A 15,413-nucleotide genomic window follows, 5' to 3' on the forward strand; every position below is an offset into this window, starting at 1 on the left:
AAAACCCAGCTTCCCAATGTCTGGGAGAGGATTCCTCAAACACACTTAGCAGTCAAAACAATTCTATGGAGGATAAAAGATGAAGCGATGGCACTTCTATTTCAAATTAAAGTTGTCAATTTCTATAAATGAGAGAAGGTTGACTATTTGATGGCAAAACATTTTTAACAGGAAAGAATTTACTTTGGGAGGTGCTTAGGCATATTGTCTCGTATTAATACTAATGTACAACAAATCTAGCAATTTGATAAGAATGGAATATATATGTGTATACATACATACATACACATATATATATATATATTTTTTTTTAACAGCATTGGGGTAAAGAACTATTTATACCTACATGTTAAAATGGAGAAATGTCTGTAATTGCAAACTTAACCAAATCATGGTAGGTGTACTGCTATGTGAGCAGAATCTTTGAACGGTTTTATTTTGGAATTACTTACTGCCACTAACAGAACTGTTGTGCCTACAATCCAGTGGAGTTTTGTTTTGTTTTAATCAGATTTGTTGGTGGAAGCCATTTATGTTGTTAAAGAAAAATGTAACTTTTAACATCCAGCTGCTTTTCTGAGAATTACCCATCTATGAGAGAAAAAAAAAATAAAGTGGCACCATTAACATTTATGAGAAACAGCCTTAACATTATCATAAATTATACAGTAAACTATCTTGGCCTCAGATTGAAAGGTGTGTGTTTGTCTTTGAAGCTGATGTATTTTGACAGCTCACCAGGAGAGAGCTCGCTCTGAATAACGGGCAAAATGAGAGCCTCTGAGGAAAGAAATCACTCCCTCAAGTGAGCGCAAACCAGACAGGGGGTAAATGAACTTCCCACCTGGACACAGTGCAATTTTAGAAGCATTGATCACACAAGAAGTTAGTGCTAGCGGGGACCTACCAGCCATTTAGTTATATCTTTTCTATTTACAAATGCAGAATCTGACGCTTTTTATTTTTTTCTTGGCATCATCCAGTGTTTCAGGGATGGAGCCAGGAGCAGAAATCACCCTGCACCATGGAGTGCAGTTCTTGGATCCCAGGGGAACCGGATGGAATCCTTCAGCCTTTGCTTCCTGCTCCATAAAATGAGCACATTCATTGAGCTACGGTTTCTTTTCTGCTTTGAAAAACCTCACATTTCAATGAAATTTGTAATTATCTGGGTACTTTCTCTATTTTAGTACTTCACCTCAGAAGAAATAGGTGCTAGGTTCAGGAATGGGGAGTCCTGGGATAGGTGACCGTGTGTGAGGTACCCAGGAGGAGAGGAAGACGGGGCTCCTTTGGTTGCTGCTCTCCTGTCCTAGGGTAATAGTAGGTCCTACTTTGGGGTGACAGAACACATAACCAGCCTCTATACAGTTTTGGCTGCAACCTAAAACTCTGAAGTTGAGTCCACAGTTGGGCAGTGGTACTGATGAATTGCTTGGCACTTATGTCCCACCTGTGCCTATCAATTTACATTGACTATTCGCCATCTTCACTTTGTCACCCAAATCACCCCTGAATAATTACCCTCCTTGGCTTTCCAAATCATCTTGCCCATCATCCTCCAGTTTTCTCCAAGGACAATGTTCTTTTTGAAAAAGTGTTGAAGGACCAACAGTAGGTACTTGCAGGTCACCCCTCTAGACTGCCTGGTTTACAAAGGCTATTGCACTAATGTTGGGTCTTAGATGCTAAATCACCCATTCAGTACATCTCGCCCCTGCATATGGCACATTCTCTCACCCACCAGCTCAAAACCCAGCTTATGACTCACCTCAACAAGGAGGCCCCTGGGGCTCAGCTTCCCCACACTGATTACTTCATAGCTTTTTGTATCTTAGGTCCTCCTTGTAGGATAATTACTGGATTGTTCGGTTCTGATGCCCATGTTGTTGAGAGCCTCTTGGCTTCAGAAAAATTGTAGTGCTGAAATTGCTTCTTCCTCACCAAGGCTCGGTGAGGCCAGCTTGAGTCTCTCAAACCCTGTGGCACCTTAACAGAGTCTGTTCCCTTCCCTGGAGTACCTTGTGCAAGGCAGTCTCTGGGACTGGTATTGCAGGATGGAAAAGGAGCCCATTTAGTCCCACCATCTCTCTCTAATAAAGAGAAACCTCACTTCACTCTGAAGCCACAGAAATGTGCTCTTGGCTCTCTTTGAGGGAGACTGTTTTGGAAATTCCATGGTCAGGAGCAGCAGAGCTGCTGCAGGCAGGCCGCGTGGTGCGGCATGTCCAGGATCGAGTGTCCTGTCTTTCAAGTCGGCCAGGCTCTCTTTCAAGCCAGTGGTTTGCCCAGAGATCTCATGTGGGTTTTTCATTTTAAATGGTGCCCTTGAATGTGGCTCATATTTGCATTTTGTTGGGATATCCATTACAAAGCCTTCATAGTTGAGCACCTCCCAGTAAAAGGAGCCAAATTAAAGGACATGGAAGCCAGTTCCCGCATATACTGTGGAGATGTGAAAGGGAGTAGTGTCCTCATTGGGTCAGACCCCAAATTCCAAATTCATGGGTGTTGAATCCCTCAACTTCTGGGTCTTCACTAAGGGATGGGAATCCCTAGATCTTCCACCACCAAACTATGCCCACCTACTGAACACACATCATTTTCTGAACTGTTATTTTTCTAATAAATACAGATGTTCTTTGGATTTGTAAACACTTGTTTTAAATAGTTTGTCAGAGTTTTTAGTTAATGAGCTAAAAATAATAACTTTAATGATGTGGGAGTATACATGATATTTTGATGTCAGAAAGGGATTCTCATACCATATGAACAAAGAGCCAACATACGAAGCCCTGAGATTGTCCTATCTCATGTCTGTGTAGGCAAACATTGGCCATGACTCCAAATCGAAAGGGGTGAGCTTGGCTGGGCTGATTGCCATTATAAGAACAAGGTGTGGGGATAACTATCAATGCTAAAAAGCCAGTTATATAACCAATTTCATCCAGAAGAGTTGGTTCCCAGCCTCTTGACAAAGTAGTTTGCAGGTGTAACATTCCTCTGCGAGAATTTGTACTTGAGGAATCTAACTGCAAATCCTTTTATGTAACCAAGGTGATTGTTAATGCCTACTTTATTTTAGTCACAACAAGCATTTTAATAAATATGGATTCGGTTAAAAAAATGATATGAGAAACTAGGCCTATCAACGGTGCATTTCTCTGCTAAAGATCATGCAATAAAGGATTTTCCCCATTTCACGGAACAGATGCTAATGGGTTACATTATCTGGTCTTTTCCTCATCAGGCTTTTTAAAGTGGAAACTTACCTGAGTACGAAATGAGTTTGGAAATCTGTGCCAGCCATGGGATAAAGCTGAAATTTCAGCTCTTTGTTACTTTTTCCAGAGTTCACTTAGGTTTGGGGGAGAGGGAAGAGATGACATAGGATAGGCAAAGCAGTGACATCAGTGTCCTGATGTTTAAAAGAAAAAAAAATTCTCTCCAGTCGCCTCTGTGGTGAGCCAAATTTTCAGTTTCACAGTGAAGTCTAAACTTAAAGCTTCGTTGGCTGAAATAAGAACTCTGCGGAGTGACATTTCTGTTTTAAGGGCTTCTGTGGAGACCATATTGCTGGTGGAGGAATTTAGTTTCATGGGGCAGGAAATGGTTTGGGGCTGTAGCGAATAATGTTCCCCTATTTCAGATGGAAAAACATTGAAAATCATGATTTTGGCCCTTACAGAACAGCTATTCGTGGCTGCCACAGTAAACGCTGCCTCTTAGTTTTACTTTGGCAATGAAGGCCAATTGACCACAATAACGGGGACTTTGATTTTATGGCACTTGACATCTTGAAAGTTGCTGAAGTGCTTCACAAATTGGTAGGCAGGCCAGACCAAACATGCCTTCTGATGTGAAAATCTCAAGAAAAGGTGGGAGTGTGTACGTGTGTGTGTGTGTGTGTGTGTGTGTGTGTGTGTGTGTGTGTGTGTTGAACAGGCTCAGGAACTTCCTAGTTAAACATTTTAAGACCATGTCTGCAAAACGTGACTGCAGGCGTTAGAGGCACCTTGTTTAGGAAGAGCTGACTGTTACTTCTGCCTTTTTTTTTTCCTCCTGAAGAGGACCGAGACCTAGGGCCACATGAGTAACTTTGTCATTTTCTACAATATTGTCCTGCTGAGCCAAATAATGTTCATTGTAGAGGCAGAGAACCTCCCATATGATTTTTATGCTCCATCCATCAGCATTAGCTCCCCACTGCCTTCAGAATCAAAGTCCACATCCCAATCCTGAAAGTCAGGACCTCCATCTACATCCTTGTCCCTGCCTACTGTTCTGGTCTTGCTTCCTGCATCTCTGGAGACAGTTAGGCCTCAGTTCCAGACATCTATACCCATCACATCATACTTACTTAAAAGCAAGTGCAGCATTTCTGTAATAACTGGTAGGAGCAGAACACACATCTTGTAAGGTTAAATTAGGTCTATATTTAATTTGCCAGAGGCATAGAATCTTACTTATTCAAGGGTGCTACTCCTAGCAGGTGCCAGATGCAGCACAGCTCAGTGGAACGTTCCCCAGGTTTGTCAAGAAGGGGTTCTGCAGTACTGTGGAGTCTCACCTGACCTGGGAAGTCCATATTCTCTGTTTACCTGCTTATTCTCCTTGGGCTCACATCACGATTCCAGAAGTATTTGTAGAACAATATTGTGCCTGTTCTTTAGAGATAATATATACAAAGCCAACTCAGGCCCAGCAAGGTCACATCCTCATTATGAGAGACAGACAATAGAGCTATTTCCCCAGTGACATATGTCTCCCATCTTCCTGTGCACCCAGAGCCCAGTCCCCTGAGGTCCCTCCACTTCTGACTTAATATTCTTCATCTCTCTGGGAGCTGTTTTCACAAGGCTCGTAGGTAGGTGCCAGGAACAAATGCGGTACCTCCCACCATGTTCTTAGCACAGGTCCCAGTTTGCACTGTGTTCAATAAAGGTTAGCTACTATCATTATCATTACTAATCACCTGCCTTTTGCTTTATTGAGACTCAGATGCACATTGAATCTTGTATAAACCCTTTATTCCTACCTTCTACCTTTCTCTTTGCCACAGAAGGCTCTTTCTTGTCGTTGCCTCCAAACCCTTTCCATCCTGTGAGACTTTGCTCAGATGCCATTCCCTCTGGGGATATCTTTTCAGGTTGTTCCTTCCATAGCCTAGAAATGCTATGCTCCCTGACTAGTTAACTCTCCTTTCACTAGGCTGCTTCACCTATCCTGGAGCAAGGCTTCTCAGACTCTTCATGGTCAAGAACTAGTTTCCACCTCCTCGGTCTATCATGGATCAGTAATTCTATGAAAAAAAAATAAAGCAATTAAAAATACAATCTGCGTTTTTTGATTACTAGAAACAAAGATATCAAGTTATATTGTCAAATGTGTGTGAAAGATTCGAAAGGTTTACTCTCAGTTTCTGTACTTCTTTTGCCCCAGAATGATAATGTCCAGTTTGAAGACCAGCCATCAGGGCATGGAACACATAATGCAGGGTCACATCAACACCCTGTCAACATTGGCATAGTTACTTAGGTACACAACTAATTAAGTCAATCCAAGCTCCCACACCTGGCAGGAGGCCTTACCCATACAGGGTGCTTGATAGACTAGTTGAATTGACTGAATGAATGAATGCACAATAAATATTAGTTGAATTGAATGAGTGAATGAATAAATGATTGACTGTACAGAGTATATTTAAAACCTATAATCCCGAGGATGAATTTTCTTAATGAACAGTATGCCAAAGGGATTATAATTTTTGTATGTTTGCCTTTTATAAAATTCACTCATTTGCATTGCCTATCAAGACCAATTCTTTTTCCTTATTTAAAAAAAATTTCCATCTCTGATAGTTAAATGGAAATACGGTTTATGCTCTCCCCAGTCTGTGGGCATACTTGATAACATTCTGAGAAACAAAACATACATGAGAACTTTAAGAGAACACATACCTTATGCTATAGTAAGTATCAGAATTTCTGAATTTAATAATTGCTATAAATTACAGAGGAGATTATATGCTTAAATGTATAAGAACTTATCAAGAATAATCACAAGTCAAAAACAACATTTGAATGAACAGAGGTGACAGGTTATTTGTAGTGCTTTATTCAATCACCCATTGATGTTGGATATAAACCTCCCTCGCAAGGCAGGGTGCTGGGGTCACTCTCAACCCCAGGGAAGGGACTCAGGAGACAGCAAACATGGCTCTTTTCCCTCATCTCTACTGGATCACAACAGGAGAGAAAGCCCTGCTCCGCCTCCTTCCTAACCACTTACAGGAGGCTTGGAAGTTTGAGGATAAGCTGTATTCTTTGTTTTTTAGAACTCACATACCCCTGTTGTTTCTTCACCTTAAAAAAAAAAAGAAAGAAAAAGAAAAATTAAGAACTGCAACCTGTCAGCCTTCTTCCTTTTCCTGTCTTGCTGTCTCTGGCAACATCACCCTGCAACCAGTTTGAACCCACAGAACTCACTCCTGCCCCATTTATGAAGGTCCCCTGGGTGTGAGGCAGGAAGGCGGTCATGAAGAAGACACACATGCAAGCACAGGAGGGAAGGACCTCGCCGAGGAATCGCAGGTGTCCGCAGCGTGTGGACGTTAGAGGAGACAGATCTCAAGGGAGGATGGGGAGGTCTGGGAAGGCTACTCCAGGAAGGTGACTTTCAAACTCAGACATGAAGGATGGGTAGAAATTTACCAAGGGAAGTACAGGGGAAGGAGCATTCTAGGATTCATAGATGACTCTCCCTAACTAGCAGCCCTCAACATACCAAAACATCCAACACATGGGATTATAAAATAGGACACCATTACTCGAAGGTCTCAGGTGAGAGTTTCATATTTTTCCAATCATAGAATTAAATGAATATCAGAATAAGTCACTCATAGGTAAATATTAATACTTGTTATGGGACCTCCACTGTAATTGTGTAATAGCCCTCTACATGCTATTACAGAGGGTTATGGTATAACAGCCCTCTCTCTATTATAGTTAGATACTATGATTTCCTCCCATTTACTGATGGAAAACTGAGGCACAGGGAGATTCAATAACTGGCCTAAGATTATGTACCAAGGACATGACAGAGTGGGAAAGTGAACATTGTGTGGTCTTTTGGAGTTCATGCTTTTAACAAGTACACCATTGTATATGCACCATAGGGAAAAAGCATCTTAATCTTCTTTTTAGGTTTGCAATTTCAATACAGTGTTGAGAGTGAAGCCACCTGGCATTAGGTAGTAGGCCATTAAGTCATCAGGCATCCGCTTGCCACTTTGCCTAATGCTACACAAACTCAGTGGTGGTGATTTGTTTTGTATTTGTTTCTTTTTGGTACTGGGGATTGAACCAGAGCCTGGAGCACATCAAGCACTACTACTGGGCTGGCCCCAGCCTCCCCTTCCCCATGAGGTTTTTGTGAGAACTTTTATTCATTCATCAACCATTTATTGGGGAACTACTATAATAGCCACTAATCTAAACTCCAAATGAACTAAACAGACAAAATCCTGCTCTCACGTATCTGCATCACATAATCATGTACATAACCTGGTAGTAGAGTGCCTACAGTGTCTGTTGGTTTTTATTATATGATGCTGCCTTTTTATGAATTTCATGGGCACGTTTGGCATAGTCCTTAACCTTTTGGTTAACAAGTCAAATGAGATAGCAAAACTGGATTTGTAGATGGTGTGGGAAAAATTAGGACTTACAACACAATGACCATGGCTCTTTGGGCATCTTCACAATGACCACAGTTGAATTAATCACATCACTGTTGACTTAACTTTTTAAGATAGCCAAATGTTCTCTTGGGGCCTTACTTTAGTATTTTTGGAACTGTACATTTTAGTGGTAATATTTTGGTGCTAACACAACGGTCTACAAACTTTTATTGTGAATTTTTGTCATGTAAAATGGCCAGAAAGTAAATGTTTTAGGGTTTGTGGGTACAACTGCTCAACTCTGCCTGCTGCTATAGCAAGAAAGCAGCCAAAGGCGATATGTCAGCAAAGGGCACAATAAAGCTTTATTTATAAAAACAGGCATTCAGCCCACAGATCAGTGTGCCAGCCTCTGTTCCCGAAGGGGGGGGGGAAATTCTGTGATTTTTTTTATATTATCAGCTTTTTAATAGAAAAGAAAACATGAACTAATATCAGAAAATAATATTGACTCTGTTCAAACTCACAGAAGTTGGGATTCAAGTCTATATGGTGTTAATGTCCCCTTCTGCATGACTTCCTTTCCTGGTTGGTTCAAGACCAAGGCCAGCGCAAGGGATCAAGAAAGACATTTCAAGACCTCTTTCCTGGAATAGAAACCAAGGAGATAAATTGTCTCATGGGAGTTTGTGTTGGGTACAGGAAGAATTTTCAGCAGTGAGGGCTTTGCAATATTGAAATAGATTACAAGGAGGTTTGTTACCCAGAAGGATTTTCTTTAGACATTTTAAATTCCAGAGAGATTCCCACACAATTAATCATTCACTGATTAAAAATCCGACTTTCTCCTTATCTTGTGTGAGGTAGTGAGGTCCTGATGTGGCCAGAAGCCTGATGGTGGATGGATTAAATGGATTGTATATTCTCTCTGGAATTTGGTGACCAGCCTTAGGATATTACCAAACCAGAGTGAGTTCTCACAAAATTACAGTCTGGGAGAAGAAGCCAATCTGAAACAGAGGAAAGGAAGCATTTTCTAATGCCCTTTTTAAGAAATGAAATTGTATTCAGGAGGCCTAAAGTGCCACAGGGCAGTGGGACTGTGGCCAGCAAACACCTATCCCAGATAAAAGTAAATGTTAATTAACATATCAATGGTCTGTAGATCTTAGGTGCTTCTAAAGTGCTGGAGGGTGTTTGACAACTTTTTCTTCCCTTAAGCTCTTTTGCTTTCGCTTTGAAGAACTATTTTAAGCAAAGAGAACCCCTGTTCCAATCTATTTTGATCTCAAGGATGTCTGATTTAATATAATTTTCTCACGTTCCTACCAACTTGCCCAAGGTGAGGAATAATTTACTTTGTTAGAGCAAAAGAACAAAGACATTTTTGGGAAATGGAAAATAGTGGACTTCCTTTAAAAGTTTAAAAAAAAATACTGTAGTTTTGTACATATTGGCGAAACTGCTACCTGTCATTTTAAAACTTTTGCATTCACAGATAGTGGTACTGGAATTTTGAGGCCTTTGTGAATTTGTTCAAATAGGCAGTCATGCAAAAGGAGACTGTCTCCTCTCAGTGGTCTCCTGTGTGTTTAGATTTTAGTTGATGGGTGTATTAGGAACAGGCAGAGCAGGGGTGATTCCAGCCCATTGGATACAGCAAGTAATTACTTCCCTGATTTTGGAAAAAGCGAACTATACGCCTACTCAAGCAATGATTGTAGCTAGAGCTAGGGCAAGCAGATGCTGGCTGTGCAGTGACCATGCTCAGGAAGATGCTGGTAAGAGCGGGGGAAGAGTTCCAGGGAGACTCAGCACCTTCTGGAAGGTTTCTTAGGGCTGCAGTGGGCCCCAGGAGAGGACCCACACATAGCTGATGTTCCATAAAGGTCCCCTCCCATCCTTACCCCCTTCTCTCTATTAAAGATACTCTCAGGAAAATCTACTTTAATTCAAACAAAACACATTTTTGTTTTAAACCCACTGCAGAAGATTCAAGGGCCCTGGGCCTCATAGCATTTATAAATAGATGGAGAGATGCATATACTGAGAAAAAAGTGAAAGGAGAGTTACGCAACGAGAGATGATTGTGTTTGACAGTACAGGCCAGGCAAATGTGAATGAGTGGCAAAATCCATGACAAATAGGAAATTTTTGTAGGGTGGAGGTGGGGGAAGATGGCAGCAGTCCAGAGCTAAATAATGAAGGCTTCCTGGGGGAGGCCTGCATTGTCAAGTGGGCTTGGCTGGATGGAAAGAAGGAGAGGGGGGAGGGGATGCGGGCAGGCGGGAATTACAAGCTCATGAAAAGCAGCCTCTTGTGGTCTGTTCACTCATAGCCCCATGCCTGCCTGCTAGATGCTTAATAGATGCTGTTGTACAAGCGAATAATTCTGATTTTTTTTTCCTCTTCTGAACTTGGTCTGTAGCACCCGGTTGAAAATTGCATTTGGAGCTGTGTCACTTTATGAGGCAGTTCTCTCTCGGGCTGCACACTGTGCTTTGTGGGGAAGCCCTGTGTTTAGTACTTTTGCATCCTGTAGCAGTAACTGAATGTCAAGTGTGCAACAAATGTGCCTTGACATGCTTCCTCATGGAATGAGATGGCCAAAGACACCGGACACCAAGCCTTGATAGTGTCTTGCTGGGCACTTTGACAAATAAATTCTTTGTCATTGAGAATTGCTTTGTTACCATGGAGAGCATACCCACCTCTGGGGTCTGTGTGACCCTCCTGGGAATGAACCCATGTACTTATTATGGTGACCTCCTTGCCAGCTGGAGAAGATAATTGATTTTTCTGGCATGGACTTGGCCCAGACCACTTCTACAATATGTCAGCTCTTAGGCATGTAGACTGGTTTGATCCAAGTTGAAGAATGGGAATGGAGTTACTAGTTACCCAGTTTCTACCACCCACCAGACAATAGGCTTAGTGGTTTTAAAATGCCATTGTACTTGACTTTCATAATAGTCTTGAAGATAGGACTTTTTCTATTTGAAGAGAGAGATACTCAGAGCGTTTAAGTGTCTTGGCCAATGCCACACAAATCATGTGTTGGAGCAAACTTCTCATTGTTCCTGTTCTTGTGAAACTTTTATTCCAGCAGGCCAGATAAACCTTCATTAAATAATCTCATAAGTCCTATACATAGTTAAAACTGCGTAACATGCTTCAGAATGATTGCATAGGAAACGGGTAAAGGTGAGACCCTCTCAAGTATGAGGAAATAACTTTTTAGACCCCAAGACATAAGTAAGGATTATCTAGTTGAAATGAAAACTTCATGCAGTGGAATACTACATGCAAAGACCCTGTGGCAGAAGGAATTTGATCTATTCCAGGAATTGGAGGAGGCAGTCTTCAAAGGAGCTGAGCAGAGTGAAAGGGAGGTTAAGGGATGAAAATGGGAGAGAAGTAGGAAAAGTTAAAGCTTTGCAGGACCTTAGGACATCACTGATGGTGGCTTATGCTCTTAAGGTAGCAGCAGGTAATGAAGACAGGCTTGAAGATAAGTGTAAGAGCTGGTGTGACCCAACCCTGATACCTCTTCTGTTTCAGGACCAGAGGCAGGACTCAGCAATACCACCCTCCTGTTGTGTTTGCAAGCTGTTGACAGGACCTGGGCAGGTTAAGAGTTTTCAATGGACTTGTCAGGGTTTGTGTCCTGTGGAAACTGACAGAGTCTGCTGGCTGAGGGGCTAATTTTAATAGAAATAACCTAGGTGGGTTTGTTAATTTCCTTCGCTCCCTCGATGACCTGCCTGCGTAGCGTGAAGGTGCTTTGATGTGACTGGGAGAACAGAAGGATATTTTGTGCATAGCCAACCGTGAGAGGAATGCTGGTTTTTGCAACAAGGAAGCACGGGAAGATGACAGGTGAGTTGTGGGGAAGGGGGAGATTAGAACGTGCCCCATGTGGCTTTTCCCACCTCCCCAAATGCAGCCTTGTTTATCTAAAATTCATCTTTCTTCTATCAGCGAATTAACTTCTGTGGGCCCGGGGTGTTCATATTCCCTAGGAAATTAAACATGTTGGCGGATGGTTTTGTGGTTGACTTAAATGTGCTCACCAGGGTAAGGGAAGAAACCCCCTCTGCTTCCCTTGGATTTATTGAGTGTATTGTTTTCCCCCTTGGTTCCATAACACTTGAGGTGTTTGCAGAGAGCTTTTAAGTCCACGCTGCAGGGCTCAATCTGCCTGTGTAAGTGGACAGCATGGGGGAGGCTTGTCCCGTGCATGCAGATGATCCTGGCGTGGTCCTCTGTGGGGTTCTTTGCCTGCCGGCTGCCATGTCTGGGATCTGTTCTGAGGGGTGAGTTGCCAGGACAGTGTGAATGCCCTGGGAATGAGAATGGAGCCCCTCGGCATCTGCACACATGGCCTTTGGGGCATTGAGATCTCCCCACGGTGGCAGGCCTTCTCCACAGGGTCCCCAGGGCCAGACATGGAGGAGGGATGGGTGCTGACATGCTGTCTGTGATGTCCCAGTTGCAAAGTCAGTGGGGAGGGCTGTGCCCAGGGAGCTCCCCCTCCCTGCGAGGCCCTGGAGAAAGCCCTTAGCCCTGTGGTTTACCTCTGGAATGTGGAGGTCATTCCACCCTCAGCCCTTAACTGGGGAGGAGCAAAGAGGGTTGGGACACCCCAAATCCTGTCCAGTTAACTCTTGAACTCTCCAGGGACTGATCATCTACTTCCTCCTGGTTTCAGCTCCTCGCTGTCCGCACAGCAGCCTACTGACGTCTGCGCCCGTCCTCAGCTGCCAAAGTCCTCAGCCCTGCCCAGGAGGGGAGGGGAAGGAAAAGGAGGCGAGCCAAGGCCCACGTGCCCTCCCCTGGGTTGTCAGCTCTTTGTGGACCCCCCCCCCACCCTCCCAGAGCATGTGTGCCGGAGTACCCACCTACGATCAGTGGAAGGATCTATGACACAGATGTGTCTCTGCCAAGCTTATGCAGTCACTCAATATTTTTGTCTAGCTTTAACTCCACTGAGCATTCAAGATTAAGAGACATTCGTATTCAAAGTATGGAATGACTTCTAAATAGAGGAATGAGGTCTCTTTCTGGGGCTTTGAAAAGCCTCTGGTGCCCCCCCCCCCCTTAGAAAAGCATCCAGTCCACTATCTGGGAGGAATGTGATTTTGCAAAATACTGTCATGTGGAGAAGAGAATGGCCAAGAAAGTGAAGGTAGAGGAGGATGTTGTATAATTAAAGAAGAATGAGAAAGTGCCTCTTGCTGTGTGGGGGGTGGCCCTGGAGAAGAGCAGGTGATGAGGAGCAGTCAATGCAGCAGTGGCCAGGGACCCGTGAGCACAGCGAGGAAGCTGTGAGTACACAGAGGAAGAATTTGGATTAGTTCTGCAGCAAGAAAACAAAACTGTGCTTTTGACAGTAGGGGCCACAGAGAAGGGAAACAGGATATCAAAGGATGTTTTAAGAAGAGCTCTGGATGTCCGGGGGCTGGAGCAGAGGGAATACGAGCAGAAACTAAAAGCTTGGGAAGCCAGAGGTCCTCAGCTGTGGCTCTGGCGGTTGGGGCAGCCAAGGCCAGAACTCACAATGGGAAGCAGGCTTTTATTTTGTTATTTTAAAGGGAGGATGTTTACAGGCCGCTGGAGGAGGAGAGGAGAGAGTTGATTTCACCGTCTGTGTGACAGTTCAAGGTCCAGTCCTTGCCATCCCTGAGTATGTGAAGTGAGCAGGGCTGAGCCAAAGCCCAGGAGGGGTGCCTGTATGTCGCTCCACAACTGGGGATCAGGAGGAGGGCATGGATTCTCTCGGACTTCCACTCTATTCAGTGGGGCCAGGATGTGGACCGGATTGTAGGTCCTGTGCTAAGTGCTAAGAGAAATGGATGTGCAGCATGGGCCAGGACTAGGAACCCAAGGGACAGCCCAGGGCTTGGCTCCTACCCGGGTGCGTGCTTGGAAGATGGTTTGGGAGCTAGGCCTCCTCGAGGACTCCTGGCTATCCAGGTTAGTTTCAGTCATGCTCAGCTCATGCACCTCTAACTCATCCTAGAATTGAATCCAAAAACAGAGGCCCTGGAAGCTACTTCGAGCACTCAGATTAAACCCATCCACTGTCCCCAGGGTGGTCCAGATCCTAGTCCATTGGTTCCCACTGGCCCTAGGCATGGTCCCCACCTTTACTTCCCTACCTGCTCCTCCAGCACCACTCAGCAGTCAGATTGCTCTTGGGAAATGCAGATCTGGTTCCATCATGCTTATGCTCCAAAGGGTTTCTGTTATCTTGTGGACAAAATCAACAACTCATTACCAGATTTGCAAACCTTTTCAAGATTTTATTTTCTTGTTTTAAAGGGAATATGTTTACAATATCCTGAAGGGAAGAGAAGAAACTGATTTCAGAGAGATTAGATTTCCACAATCACTACTATTTTACCTTCCTGTTGCTGAACTCTAAACACACTGATCTACTAGTTTTTTTCAATGTATCATGCTTTTTCCTACCTGAGGGCCTTTGCACAAGATGTTCCTAATACCTAGAAAATGTTGTCTTTTTATTTTTCTCCCCAGATAATATATACTTACCCTTTAAGTCTTGGACTAAACAATCCCTTCTTCAGTTTCTCATTATCTCTCATTATCCTTACTTTTCCTCCATTCTCTTGGTATAATTTGCTATTGGATATTCACTTACGTGTTTACTTATTCAGGGTTTGTACATTAACATCCTAAGAGCTAGAGTCATGTCTGTTTAGTTCATCTCGATGTCCTCAGTGGACTTTAAATAAATATTTGTTGATTAAATGAATGAATGACTAAATAAATAAATGTTAGCAGGTTTCTATGATCTTATTTGTGTTTCTATGTAGAAGAACTTAAGCAGTTTGTCCTCATTAGTGAGTTTGTTCTACAAAACATTTAATGAGACATTGGTGTTGGCAGGCCAAGGATAAGACACATTTTTTTCTTTTTTAAATATTTATTTTTAAGTTATAGGTGGACACAATATTTTATTTTCATGAAGTGCCGAGGATCAAATCCAGAGCCTCACACACGCTAGGCGAGTGCTTTACCTCTGAGCCATAACCCCAGCCCCAAGATACATTTTCTATCCTTAGGGTGATTGTGGTGAAAGAGACAGTTGTAGAAAGTGACATTCCACACAATAGGGACACGAGGTGGACTGAGTACATAGTCCCTTGTGACAGTGTTCCAGATAGAGTATTTAGTATGATTTTCTGACAATAAATCTGTTAAGAATCAACAGAGCAGGATGTGATTACCCATTCCCAAATCTCCTCTAAAAGATATCAACCTAAACTGTAAGGAGTATAAGATAAGCTGTGATCTTGTTAATTATAACAGGAGGGCATGTGTTGGTGATAGATAATGTGGAGGATGATAAGAAATATTGAAATCCAGAGCCACAGACAATAGGAATGTACCATTGGCCTTCACCATCGAGGAGCGTGGAGACTCATTGTAAGTAAATGGCCCCGCTCTCTGACTACAGGTAGCCTTGGAATAGAGAAGGCAGAGGGTTCTGCTTCTTTCAGGAGAACCCATCCTTCTGGCTTTCCAAAATTCAATGATAAATTGAGTGAATATTTTTAAAAAATTTGCCACTTTTTTAGTTGGCGTTGGTGGGGAGAGGAAAGGAGATAACTCTGAGTCTTTAGAAATCTATTCCTATCATTATGATGATTGACGATTTCATTGAGTTTATTACCGAACTTGTTTCCTTTTTTAAAAAAAAATTTTG

The 15,413-nt window shown here is 43.0% G+C and overlaps 1 protein-coding gene and 1 long non-coding RNA gene across 2 annotated transcripts in view; both read left to right on the forward strand.

Annotated features, from left to right (window-relative positions):
* Window positions 1-15,413, forward strand: part of Rora (RAR related orphan receptor A) — a 671,520-nt gene that overhangs the window by 105,509 nt on the left and 550,598 nt on the right. The window lies entirely within an intron of this gene.
* Window positions 338-14,490, forward strand: LOC144377724 (uncharacterized). The gene is made up of 2 exons (XR_013438750.1): window positions 338-11,560; window positions 12,393-14,490. It is a non-coding gene; the product is annotated as an uncharacterized LOC144377724 (long non-coding RNA).

The sequence above is a fragment of the Ictidomys tridecemlineatus genome, chromosome 5 (genome assembly GCF_052094955.1).
Source record: "Ictidomys tridecemlineatus isolate mIctTri1 chromosome 5, mIctTri1.hap1, whole genome shotgun sequence".
Taxonomy (NCBI): domain Eukaryota; kingdom Metazoa; phylum Chordata; class Mammalia; order Rodentia; family Sciuridae; genus Ictidomys; species Ictidomys tridecemlineatus.